This window comes from Grus americana, chromosome 17 (genome assembly GCF_028858705.1).
Source record: "Grus americana isolate bGruAme1 chromosome 17, bGruAme1.mat, whole genome shotgun sequence".
NCBI lineage: Eukaryota > Metazoa > Chordata > Aves > Gruiformes > Gruidae > Grus > Grus americana.
In genome coordinates, this window is record NC_072868.1 from 3,209,179 (window position 1) to 3,222,242 (window position 13,064).

The 13,064-nt window shown below is 48.2% G+C and overlaps 1 protein-coding gene across 1 annotated transcript in view; it reads right to left on the minus strand.

The window, feature by feature from the left end:
* Window positions 1–13,064, minus strand: part of TOX2 (TOX high mobility group box family member 2) — a 155,154-nt gene that overhangs the window by 51,047 nt on the left and 91,043 nt on the right. The window lies entirely within an intron of this gene.

The window sequence follows — 13,064 nt, forward strand, 5'->3', positions numbered from 1 at the left end:
AAAAAGCATAAACAACTTAGCATCCGGGGCAACAACAAAACCTTGAGAGACCCCCACAAATCATGATGTGCACGGGTCTTTAATCACTGGTTTTTCTAATGTTAGCCAAACAACATAATAAAGAACAGGAGAGATTGGGAAAAAGTGCTGCTTCTCCACAGAAAATGTCCTGTGGGTCACTCCCTGATTGACCTCGCTCTTTGCTACTCCCTTTTCTTGCTGCAACACCTCAAATCACCCCAAATTCATCCACCTCTGCCTCTGCCGTCGCAAGGAGAAGGCATGTTCTTCCCAGCCACCCCAGGATCTCCACTTGCTCTGGTCCCAATTTCTGCAGAAACCAGATGGGAGGGGGATCGGTCGGGGGGAGCCGTGCCCAGCACAGCCCCGAGCGGCAAGGGCGCGATGGGCATCTCGGGGCTGCCCACGTTGGCCACTACGTCTCTGCCTTTGGACTCCAGCTCCAAGGCGATAACCAACACAAAAGCAGCAGGTTTCAGACAAAATAACACCGGTGCCTCCCTGCCGGGTGCCTGCCCCGGGTGCTGCGTTGCCGGTGGCTGGAGGGGAAGGGAGCAGATCCTGCTCCCTCTAACAGCACCACGGTGTTTACCAGCTGCCTGCTGTGGGTTACAGGACATCTCGATCCATAATGAGAAATGCCCACTGCAAGAGAGATAAGTGAGAAGTATAACACTGGCATTTTCTACGGATGTTGAAGAATTGCAGCAATACACTTCTCCCTCCCTTGCGCGGCCGTTCGCAGAGACCAAACAATTTCCATGGTGTAAACGGAAGGTTCCTAATGGGATTCTGCAGAGCTGGGAGACAAATAGAACAGCCACGCGGAGCACTAAGGACTGCTTTCCAGCCAGCAGAGCCAAAGTGGAACACTCGGACATATAACATTACCAACTGGCTCGCTGCCATGCATCGGATGCAGAAACATTTTTCTCTTTCTGTGACAAGCTGCATCTGTAGCAATCATTATAATTTCTCTTGACATTGCATCCCACACCTCTTCACAGAGGCAGGACTCAAGTAGCATTCTTCATTTAAATGGGAACTTTGATTTTTCTGGGCTATGGGGATGCGAAGTGGTTCAGCCTGTACCACTGAGGCAGAAGGGAGGGCTGCTCTGAGCTGTGTTTTTCAGGGTCTGCTTCAGAGCTTCAACACTTCTGGGCTTCTGGGGGGGTCTGAATTTGGCAGCTGGACCCACGCAGATCCACACCCACCCCACCGGTAAAACGCAGGTAGAGATTTGGTGTGTGTGTTTGAAGAATGGGAAATCTGACTCAAGATTCGTGTTGGTGTTCTTCCTTGCTCTCCACCATCACTCACGCTGACAGCAAACCCCACCGAGTCCACAGGCGGGAGAAAACTCTGAAAAGGCTAGGATCACCGTTTATATTTACCAGCTGAGGAAACCTTACCTACCAATTAGAAACCATTTCTCCCTTCACTCCCCGCGATCAGCCGAGTGGCTGATGTAGCTCTTTGATCTCCTCATTGCATAACAAAGCCCGTTACAGCCGATTATTTTTATTGTAAGCACTTTCTGTTATTTGCCTCTAAAAACGGCTCCCATTTAAATAATAAAAAAAGACTTACTCAACGTGCACACACCTACGGCAGTGAATAGTCATCATAACCTCTACAGCTGAAACAAAAGCCGTGGAAATTTCCATCCTTTTGTGCTCCCCTGCCCCAGGCGTGTGCTGGCGGCAGCCGCGCTGCGGGATGGCACGGACTCTGCCTCCGAAACCAGCCACTGCAGGGCCATTTGACTATGAAACTTCTGGAAAGGCAACCAAAAGCAAGCCAAGTAACGCCGCATGTGCGGTGACTGGAAACGAGCCTCAAAAGTTGCACGGACCCTCCTCGTCAGCAAGGAAAATCTGGGGCGATGAGTAATTGCTGGAGCAGGTTAATACAACCCGCCAACATGCAAAGCAGAGGCAAATGACAGCTAAGAGATAAATATGATTGATCTAAGGGATAAGGGCAATTAAAGATGGGCTGCAACATTGATCAAAACATGCAAGATGGATGGCAAAGAGTTGCCAGACACGCTAGTTTGGTGGGATAATTGACAGCACACAGTTCTTCCTGCACCCAAGCTGCTGCTGGTTAAAACTGGCAAAAATTATTTTATTTACAGCTGCCTGATGCACCTCAAAAAAGACTTGCCTTATGATGCGGGGTGTAAACACATGTGGGAGCATGAAGACCTGACAGTGCAGCAGAGGTTATGATGCAAGTTAAAACCCTTCACTTGTCCTTTGGAGGCTCTCCCATATGGCACAGAGCCACAGCCACCACATCTCCTTGTTACTCCCACGGAACAAGTGCACGTTGCAAAGAGGGGAGCGTAGCATGGGACAGAGAGGACAGCAGACATGGGGAATACACGGCACAAGCACCCAGGGGGATGGAGGGAGCTCTGCCTCTTTGGCAAAGCCACCTTCCTCGCATCAGACCTATCACTGTCACTCCAGAGAGGTGGCAACGAAAGCTCGGCTTCATTTTGCACCCCCACGCCAGAAGAAGTGACACGCAGGGAGCAGGAACGGGATGCGGGGCAAGGCACAGACACACGTGCCTTGGGGATTTATCGGTGCCTGGAAATTGCTCTGCTCTCCTGTGCGTGACCCAAACAAAAATAAGTTTGACCCACATGCACGCAGTAAGGCACAAAGACAGTATTTTGGGGAGGGTGGAAGCAGATTCTGGTTGAGCAGCTGCAAGAGGGTTGAGCACATCCAGTAAGAGGCAGAAGTAAGGATGCAGCTCTCACATGGATGTTTTGCAGCGCTGGTACATCCCTATAGCCCAGGTTGGCGGTGAAGCACAGGTCTTCGTTAGCAGAGAGCCCCTGGAAGCACATTAGTGTCAACTTTACTTACTGTTCCCAAAGTGGTTGGGGTCTCTGAGGTCCAAACAGGACCTCAAACCTTTGCACCACAGACCACCACCTTTCAAGCAAAGACAGTCGCGCCAGGTTTATCTCATGCTGCAATTAAAGGCAAAGACGCTTTGTAACGCCCTAAATAAGTTCGCACGGGCAAGGGTAATTCCGACACTTTCTGACTGTTAGTTGACTGTTCAATCTTGTTATCTTTTCTAATGATAACTTTCGGCATAATTTCCTACATTTTTACAAATTGTGACAGGAGGGAAGGAGATGGCAGAGATGGTCCCACAAGCACGCCAGAGCCCGAGCGGCTGGGGGAAGCCCATAGAGGCACCAGCCCCCGGTTCCTGGGGCCACCACAACGAATCCTCCATCAGGAGATGGGGAACTGGCCGCGTTGGGGCACTCCTTCCCCAAAGCCACATCCCGGACTCCAGAGAAACTCTCTTCTAAACCCCTAGTTCATTTTTCAAAACATGGAGGTTTCATCTTCTCATTTGCGGGATTGTTTGATGTCGGCACAACGCGTTTTTAACCTCACCCAGAAAAACTGTTGAAGTTGGGTTGCATGATAAGAAGGGGAAAAAATGTCGCCCTGCAGGAGCACACAACCTACATCTAAAGGGTTAAAACAGGCTAACACGTCTGCGTACTAGAGACAAACGCATCTTCAGATCAGAATCAGTTCGTAAAAAAGATCCATCCCATACCTTGATCCTATTTACTCCAGTTATGTGATATTGTTCTGAAAACCTCCTTCATGCTGTATTCATCTTATCTGCTACTGTAATTCACAATTTTATTTTCCACTACATTTTTAATTTATATTATGTTTTATTTATACTACTATCTTTTATGAAACCCCAAATTTCAAACCTGACATGAGCGTTACACACATAAAGTAGACTTCTTATTATCAACATGGCATAGGAGACAAAAAATGACAGGAATAAATCTTGGGTTTTATGTTGGCAAGACATTCTGCAAAGTAAGTGACATTTCTCAGCAATACAAATTGTACATTAAAAGATAATTTTCAGAACATGATACCAGCTATGGAGTGCAGCACCATTACACAAAGCAATATCGAAGCTGTCTTTAGCAAATGCTGTTTTTATGTTGTACTAGTTTGGCATCAAGATTGCATCAGGTCTTGTGAGCAGACTTGAGAGTGATTAAGTTTACTGTGCACAAAAGCCAGTTATTTGGCAAACTGTCAACACAGCGTAATTGATATTTTAATTACACCACTAATACATACATGCTGTTCACAAGGAGCCTCCTCATTGGTGTTACACAAACCGTGTATTTATAGCGCTGATTATTGTTCCAGAGAAGTTTGCTTAAATGCAAACTTACATGCAATCGGTAAGATTTTAAATTGCTATAAAAGCAAACCAAATTGTTTCACAAATACTTAACGGCAGGCAACGTGCAGCGCAGTGCAAACAAGAGGGGCCATCTCACTCGACATATGTTCTGGGGATAACACGTGCACCCTCCCCGTGGTTATGGCACGGTTATTTTATGGCTGATAAGGTGACTAGTGGGACTGCCCCGGAGCGACCGGCTTATCAGAAAGATAGCGACCAACTCTAGGAGAGGAAAGGAAAGATTAGGAGGATGAATTTCTATGGAATAGCTAAAAGGTGCAGCACAACCGGATGACCGCGTGGCGCAGAGACGCTGCTGAATCGGAAGCAGGAGTTACACCACCTTGGAAGGGACCTGCTGTCTTTCTGGCCAAGCGATGAGCAGGGGAGATAAGGACCCAGTTTGCAGCACAAACCCAAAAGAGACACTGCTGCAGCCAGACTTACACGCACTGTGCAAGGCCCTTCCAGCACGGCACGATGTGGTGCTGTAGGAAAGAGCACATTTTAATGCTTTCCTACACCCCTGTCAGGGGACAGACAGAACAGGGTGGACGTGAGCGTGTTGCAGTGGCTGCAGCACGAAGAGGGACGGACGGGGAAGAAGAAATCTAGATCAAGGGCGCAATGAACAGGTTGTGTGGGTGCAAGAGCACTGTGGTTTACAGGCTGCAGGTCTCCTGTGCACCTCTGGCTGTTACTTGGCACCTGTATATTATTTTTCTGTCTTGCCTCTGCGGGTAGTAAGTTCTCCAAGGTATCTCCTCCCTGTAGGTTTTGCAGCATGTCCAGCACCCGTGGCTCTGGCTCAGGTATGTATAACATATATGACATTACAATTGTAACAGCATGCAACTGAATAATAATAATAATAATAATAATAATAATAATAATAATGGTGGTGGTGATGATGATGATGATGATGATGATGAAGATCATGCAGCAAAAATAATAAAGTAATTTATAGGTGGATATCACAGAAACTCTCCTAAGGGTGAGACCTCCTAGAGGACGCAGTAATCCCACCCAACTCATCCTCTGAGAGGTGCCAGGTGGAATTTGTCACATTGAGGTAGGTTCCCCCCAGGCAAGAATCCGGCACGGGCTGGCAGAAGCCTGCAAAGCTCAGGAAGACTTTTGCTGCCTCCCAGGAAACACCAAGCACTTTGTGTGTATGGCAGGTCGGAGAGCCCACCTCCACACAGATACACCAAAGGGAAACTGGGCCTGAGAGGTGCTGACCATTGTCCAGACCCTTCAGCCATCCATAAAATTTAGAGGCTGCAATCAAGCCTCTTTTCTTGGAGGATCTAGGCTGTTAGGAGGAAACTGTCTGCAGAGGGAAAACCCACTTTATAAAGCACCAAGGAGGAGATACACAGTGTCCTCCTCCCCAGGTTGGGTATCTTCCCGCCTTTTGGAAGATCACTTCTCAAAAAACCCGTTGGCCGTTTCCGTACGAGTGCAACATGCTCTTGCCGCTGCAGCGCCCGCTCCCCAGCCCCTCTCCTCCTCTGTGGCCATCCTCCGTGCACAGCGCCGGCCAGACGCAGGCAGGAGGCACGCTGAGGTAAGGGGACTTCACAGCACGAGACAAAAATAGGATTTTAAACTACTGGAAAAAGCAACTTGGTTTATTGCAGAGTAAATTAATTTATGTGCTTTTGCTCTGGTGGGAGCTGACCAGAGCCATAGGGGATGGACCAGGGTGAAAGGGGAGCTGGGACCGCATCTGCCTCTGGAGAAGCTACTCCGGGTGAAAGTTGGGGCATCACCTCGCTGGGGGTCACCAGAGTCCCCGCAGCCTCCCCTCATGCCCAGCTGAGCTGCTGAGGAGCAGTTGTCCTGCAGGGAGGCAGATCTGAGAGGTTTTCAGGAAAAAACACAGGTTCCCGCGCAAGATCCCCACCCTGGCAGGTGAAGGTCACCTTCTTCCAAACCCTGCAGGCCAAGATGACACCTTGCCTTCTTCCTTTCCCTCGTTCGGGCAGTACATCTTGCATTACCCAGCAAACCCCACATCTGCTTTGCTTCTCAGCTACCCCAACAGTTCACTTGTGTGAAAAGCGTATCATGACACCTTACTTCCTCGTATCTCAGAAATGGGGTACCCACGGGTGAACCCAAAGACCAACCGCGCAAGCGCACTGGCAGGAGCCTGGTCCCTCAGGTTCCCTCCTCTCATGCACAACGCAGTCCTCGTAAGCTCCGCTGCTGTCTGAGCACTCGCAGAATTGGGACCTGACCGTGACTCCCATCCCCCCAGTTCTCTCCCAGCAGCACTTGGCAGGGACCACTCGAAGCATCTTCATCAGCTATGTGAGAAGAGGGGCTGCTGCTCTGCAGGGAGCATGTACTGGTGTGCAGGGTGACGGGGGAGCTCAGGAAGGACCTCTCCAGAGAAGAGGACCCCGTATTCCCATAGGGACCCGCACTTCTGCCTGCAGGCACCAGCATCTCCAGCTCTGAGCGCACGGGCAGGAGCAGCAGCATCCCTGCTCTCCCCGAACACAGACAGCTCAGCCACGGCGGCTAAAACTTCAGCAAGTAACTACCGATACGTGCCCCTTCCTCTGAGAAAGCACTTTTTTAAATACATACGAGAACTATTTACTCTTTGATTGGGAATCTTGTCTCCCAGGTTCTGACCTGGAGTGAAATTTTATGACGGAGCGATAAAGCTCGAGGTGGGGGGGGGGATGTGGAGGGAAGGGGGCTTTCAAGTGAAAATGCCAACAGATACTTAAAGCCAGAAGCATGTGTGGGTGTTGCTAAATTAAGCTCACAAGTAGGTGGGGCAAATGCCTTAAACGAGTTTGTGAAGGTAAAATAACGTTCATTAAAAATAGAAAAACAACTGAAAAAATATCCTTTGTATTCAACTTCACACTCGTACATCATAATGTTCCAGTAAAAGCCCATTTTCCCTTGAGATAATAAAAGAATTGAATTTTTCCTTATCGGTCATCTATTTTTCTAGCTAAAGCTATTACTCCCTCTCTGCGGTTGCTAGGCAACAAGAAATATTAATAGCAGCTTTTATTAGCTTAGCTTTAGCAGTGGAGTACCAGAATGAGAAAATGGAAAACATAAATGTGTTACATAAATCTTTCAACCTTTCAGGGTTTGTGTTAGTCTCTGTTTTCATAATGATTTATTGAAGTGATGGTTCATTTATGAGAAAAAGGAGTGTGAAATAAGAAAACGGAACATTACCCTGAAGGACTGTTTGAAAATAAATAATTATAGGAGGTGAAGAAAAGCTGTTTAAAACCATTTTTCTGAGTTTTATAAAATTTAAAAAGACATATTTCTTTCATTTATTGCCTCTGAGAAAAACACTAGCAGGGAATTGCAAACAGGGCTCTGTTTAATACAAAGAACCCTTCGTGTATGGTTGTATTATTACTATTTTCCACCAAGGGCTCATGTTCGGGAGTTTAGTTTTTAAATACTGAACCATTAATAAGCAGAAAGACAAATTAGTCAAAACCTGAAGCACGCAGCACAAAATTGCCAGTGCAAACTTGCCCAGGACCGAAACAGGAGGACTCTGAGAAGTTTTTGTCACTGGTGACACGCTGCCAGCCCGCGGGTTGACGGAGCCGGCTGAGCATTGCCCGGCCGCTGCTCCTGCTTGGTTCTTTATTTATTAAGGCTCTTCTGATGAGCGTGGATGTGCTCTAAAGGGCACTGCTGCATGTACATTGCATTGGGATACAGGTTACTTCAAATAACTTACTTTAACAGGCAATGATTTAAAATTATTGAAATATTTATGTATTGGAAGTATTTACCAACGACATGGAAGTTGGGTTGCCTACCGGGATCATGTATCTCCAATGACTTAGATAAATGATTGGCATTTCTACTTGGCTTTTGTGTCAACATCTAATTGGTTTCTTTCTTATATCCTGTATCGGAAAACTTTTAACGCTCGCCAGCTCTGGACAGCCACGTCCAACTGTGTTGCCTTCAGCCCTGACCGCCTTCCTAGGGCTGTACCCTGGGCTGTCCAGAGAAAACCGCTGCGATTCCCACCGCCTCCAGCTCAGGTTGTAAATAAGAAACGCTGCCGTGTTTGACAGGGAGCAGCGGTCTTGGGAAGGTTGGGAGCTGGGGAGAGACCTGCAGAGCCAAGTGAGCTGGCCAGGGGGCTGGTCTTGCAACCTGCCTGTGGGAAGACCTTGCTCAAGGTCTTCTGGTGGGCACCAGAGAAGAGGCTTCTCCTTGGAGCCCTATGTCACCCCCACAGCCTGCGCATGCACACCCCAGCTCTGGGAACAGGCAACTATTCTACTATTTAGTCTGGAGAAGAGGAGGCTGAGGGGAGACCTGATCGCTCTCTACAACTACCTGAAAGGAGGTTGTAGCCAGGTGGGTGCTGGTCTCTTCTCCCAAGGAACAAGTGATAGGACAAGAGGAAACAGCCTCAAGTTGTGCCGGGGGAGGCTTAAATTGGATATTAGGAAGAATTTCTTCACTGAAAGGGATGTCAAGCATTGGAACAGGCTGCCCAGTGAAGTGGTGGAGTCACCAACCCTGGAAGTATTTAAAACACCTGTAGATGTGGTGCTTGGGGACATGGTTTAGTGGTGGACTTGGCAGTGCTAGGTTAACGGTTGGACTTGATGATCTTAAAGGTGTCTTCCAACCAAAATGATTCTCCGATTCTGTGATTCTATTCCTTTCCGTTTCCCACATGGAAGACAGGCAGGCGGGTTACTGCTGAGTTGTTTTACTGTTTTCCTTTCTGTTCCGCAGCAAAGCCCCATAGCGTTGGGACACAGTTATTCAGATTGCAAAGTCAACCAACCAACTCTTCAGGAACATCAGGGCTTCACTCATCCTTGGTAGTACAGTTCACCCCCATTTACCCTTTACTCTCTTCCCTTTACATAAACAGGTTCCACGGATAACTGGAAATTTGACATTTTTACACCATGAATGTGCTTTTAGTTAATAGAGATTTTTAAAATATTTTTCAAATAATCTATTTTCACTCAACAAACTGAAACAAAGAACTTCCCAGCTGTGGCTGCAGCCTTTTTTCACTCAAGCTGATGCTCCAGCTTGCTGCGAGCAAAAAAAAACCAAAATTACCCCACTGGGCTCAAGAAAATGTTAGTGCCTTTAAAATAGTCACAAAGATCTCCCACCATGAGAAGCACCGGGAAGATGCAGACATGAGGATAGTTGCCAGTCTCTCCAATCCAACTCTACAAACCTGCTACAAAGCCAATGTTTGCTCATACCAGCTGCCACATGTCCAAACGATGGTTCCCCCACGTAAAAATACCGGTTCTGCCCTGGTTTCACCTGGACACGGCAGCGCAGGAAAGGAGCGGGGCAGCTGTGGCCCCACAACGCGCGCCATGGGACAACAGGCTGATTTGTCACCATGCCCCAGCGTGGCAATGTCCCTCAACCCGGCTTGGAGGAGCACAAAATTACGGGGGTCCCAAGAGGTCTGAGGGGGGTCTCTGGGCAGTGCTGTCCCCCGGGCCGGGGGCTCCCGGCTCCCCCCAGCCCGGAAGCACCCCAGCACCGGGCACTGTCCCACCTGATAAGCAGAGACACCCCCAGCCCGCTCGGCCGCTATCTAATATTTATGGAAATACGTTTGCGCTGCGTTGGAGATTCTTGGGCTCTGCCCTTGATCGCCCTTTGTTTCTGTCAAATACGTTCTGCCAAATCCCTTCTGAAATCTCATTTATTCACGGCGGCTCCTGAACCCAGCGGGCACCCCACCTCGCCGGCGATCGCTGCCGATTCACGGTGTTTCTCTGCCCCCTCCCCTGCTGTCCCCACGTCCCCCGGCCCCGGTGTGGCCCCAGCCCAGCAGGTCTCCCTGCAGACCCCCGGGGGGCTCAGGGGCCGCTCGTCCACACGGTAACACTGCTGGGGTGCTCACAGTGGGCAAAGTCATTCTCTTTCCAAGGAAAACATCTTTTTTCCTCTGATTATTTTTTCCTAAATATTCCCATTTCTCAATGAAAATCACATCTCTCCTATTTTCTTTCCCTCCTGCCATTCCTCCTCCTTCCCCACAGAAAAAGGGAGGACAACAGAAAAAAATAATCCACCGTATTAAGAATTTTCTGTTTGTTCCTCGTCACCAACACAAAAAATAACACGTCTTCCCCAAACGAGCCAGCCCTGCCTCCTCGCTCCATCGGTCTTCCCAATGTCACATCTTCTGCCATCTCTTTCCCTACTCTGGTCCACCCATCCCTGCTTCTCTCCTCTCCAGCTCCCTGCACCCCACCTTCAGCGTCTGAAAATTCCCTTGACTTCTAAAAAAAAAGCTGATGGGAAAAAAGAAAAATAAAAATAGCGAGGAAATAAAGTGACAGAAACAGCAGTGGAGAACCATGTCGTGTAAATGCAGACCTGGCCCACGGGGCTGAGCGAGGGGTGCAGGGGCCGGAGGTGTGGAGGGTGCTCTGGAAGGCGATGCTGAAGGGCTAAGGAAATGCAGAGGTGACAGTGGCTTTGGTTCTTCCCCATTAGGGTACAGGTCCTTTGCTCGAACGAGGGGTTCCAGCTCCTGACCCCCCGGGACGGGCTGGAGCCAGGAGCAGGGTCTGGCACCCAGCAAATCCGCCTTCGCTCTCCAGCTCTCACCCTGCCATGGGAATTTCTGCGCTGATTTAAACCCGCTCTGACTCGGCATTCATCTGCATAATGGCAGCAGCGGGCTCCTCCCTTGCAGAGGCACTGGGAGGCTTAATCCAATCCAGGGATAATGTTGGGACATCCCAGGGCAAGAGACACACCGAAGGGGACGGCAACCTGCACCTGTATTTTCCTTATTCGCTTCTGAGCTGTAGAGCAAAATCCCGAGCCCTTAGCTCTCAGTGAGTCCTGGCTCACGTATTTTCAGCAGCTCGAGATCTTTTCATGAGGATGCCTTAAAAGAATCCCAAGGCTCAAGCTACTTTTTTAGAGGAAAAGTCTAACCAACGTCTAAACATTTTACCTTGAATTGTTTGTCATTTGTCACTGTATTCAAACCAAAAGACACGGCAGCCAAGGCAGGAAATAGCTGCGTATGCAAAAACTGGTATGAACTACAGCAAAGAGCAGCAGCAAGGAGAGAGGCTCCCGGCTCCGGCATTTGCACGAGCGACGTCGGTCCTGGAACAAAGACAAATTCTCTACGCGCCTCCTCCGCAGCGCTCAGGCAAGGTTCGCTCCCAGACTGGCATCCCACCGCGACCCGTGTGGCAATAAATCCCTTCTTTTTGGAAACATTAGCAAACAAGCCCCTTTTCTTCATCTGGAGGCTTCCTGCTGCAAACACCCACCCGGAGGCGGGTGACTTTCGGGCAGGGTTGTAGCACGTCATGCGCCCTGCGCCGTCGCGTAGCTTCACGGGGCTCGACGGGCACGTGGGCAGGAGGTGTTCACCATGTGACTTCAAAAATCTGCTCTGTCTCCGGGATTTTATCGCGGTCTCGTGTGCTGCTCCCATTAACGCTAACGAGAGTTCTACGTGTGCTACGGGATGAACGCTGCCACGGTGGGCTGGGGCTGGAGCAAGGGGAGACTTGGTTAGGGCACCCAAAACACCCAAAAGGGGCTTGAAGGTGTTGCCTTTCGGTGGGAGAAGTCTGACGGCATGGAAAAAAGGCTTTGACGAGAGGGCACGGCAGGATTTAATTTTGACCTGAAATTGCAGCACAATTCACTCCCTGGTCTACTTCTTTGCTGCTGGGATCTCTGAAGATGTATTACAGCTCTGAGGGTTTCCGCTCAAAACTAAACAGTTTCAATTCAGTATCGGCTGGAAAATTCAGGGTTCACTGGATTTTTTATTTTCGTGGTAAGGGGCAAACAAATCTTAATCTCTCTATTCTACGTTTACAGCCCACTAAGCCCCTTTCTTATCTTCTCTGGCTCAGTCCTGATTTATTGTCACGATGCTGCATTTGTAAAACAGTACCATAAAGTAAGAAAGAGAACATTTCCCAAGGACTACTCCAAAATAAATTATTTCAGACGTACAGAAGCTGCTTAATAAATCCCACTATTCTTGTTTCTTTAGGTATTTTAGAAAGTGATTTATAAGTGCAATATCACCTCTCAAAAATGAGACAATCAACACAGGATAAAATTATCGTGTTATGAAAATAGGGGTCAGGCAAAGGGGCTGTGCTTTAAATTAAACTGGGGAAAATATTTCAGCTGAAATTGACTCTTTTTGTCTCAGAAATGAATGTTTTAATCACCTAAAAACCTAAAAGCTAACACAGAGGCCTAAGTAATATTTAATTTCATAGAAATATGCCTGCGTTCAATATTGATGGGCAGAACATGATATTTTTCTTAAACACACTAACAATGAAACTTGGAGACGCATCGAGACTTTAGAAAGCCTTGGGATTTTCCTAGACTAAGAGATAATATCCCATTTAAATATTTAAATATCACTACCTTTCAGACTGTTATCTATTCAAGCAATCAACACCAAATGTTCTCCAGCTAGCGCAGTGGCAGACTCGCAGGCATGCTATTTAAGTAAAATTAACTCTGTTTGATACTGATGCCTTCCAACGGCATCCATGAAAATCAATGATCTTAGAGAGAAACAATGTAGAAAACTAACCACAGGGCTAAATCTGCTAAAGAGGAAAATATTATTAAACAGCAACGGTATTAATGCAATATCACTGTCAAAATCAAGTCACAACCTTTCCCCGGTGCTGCTGATACAGAAGCGTCGTAAGGTCTAATTAGCCCTGAAGTTTCCTCCCAGAGCTGCACTTTAT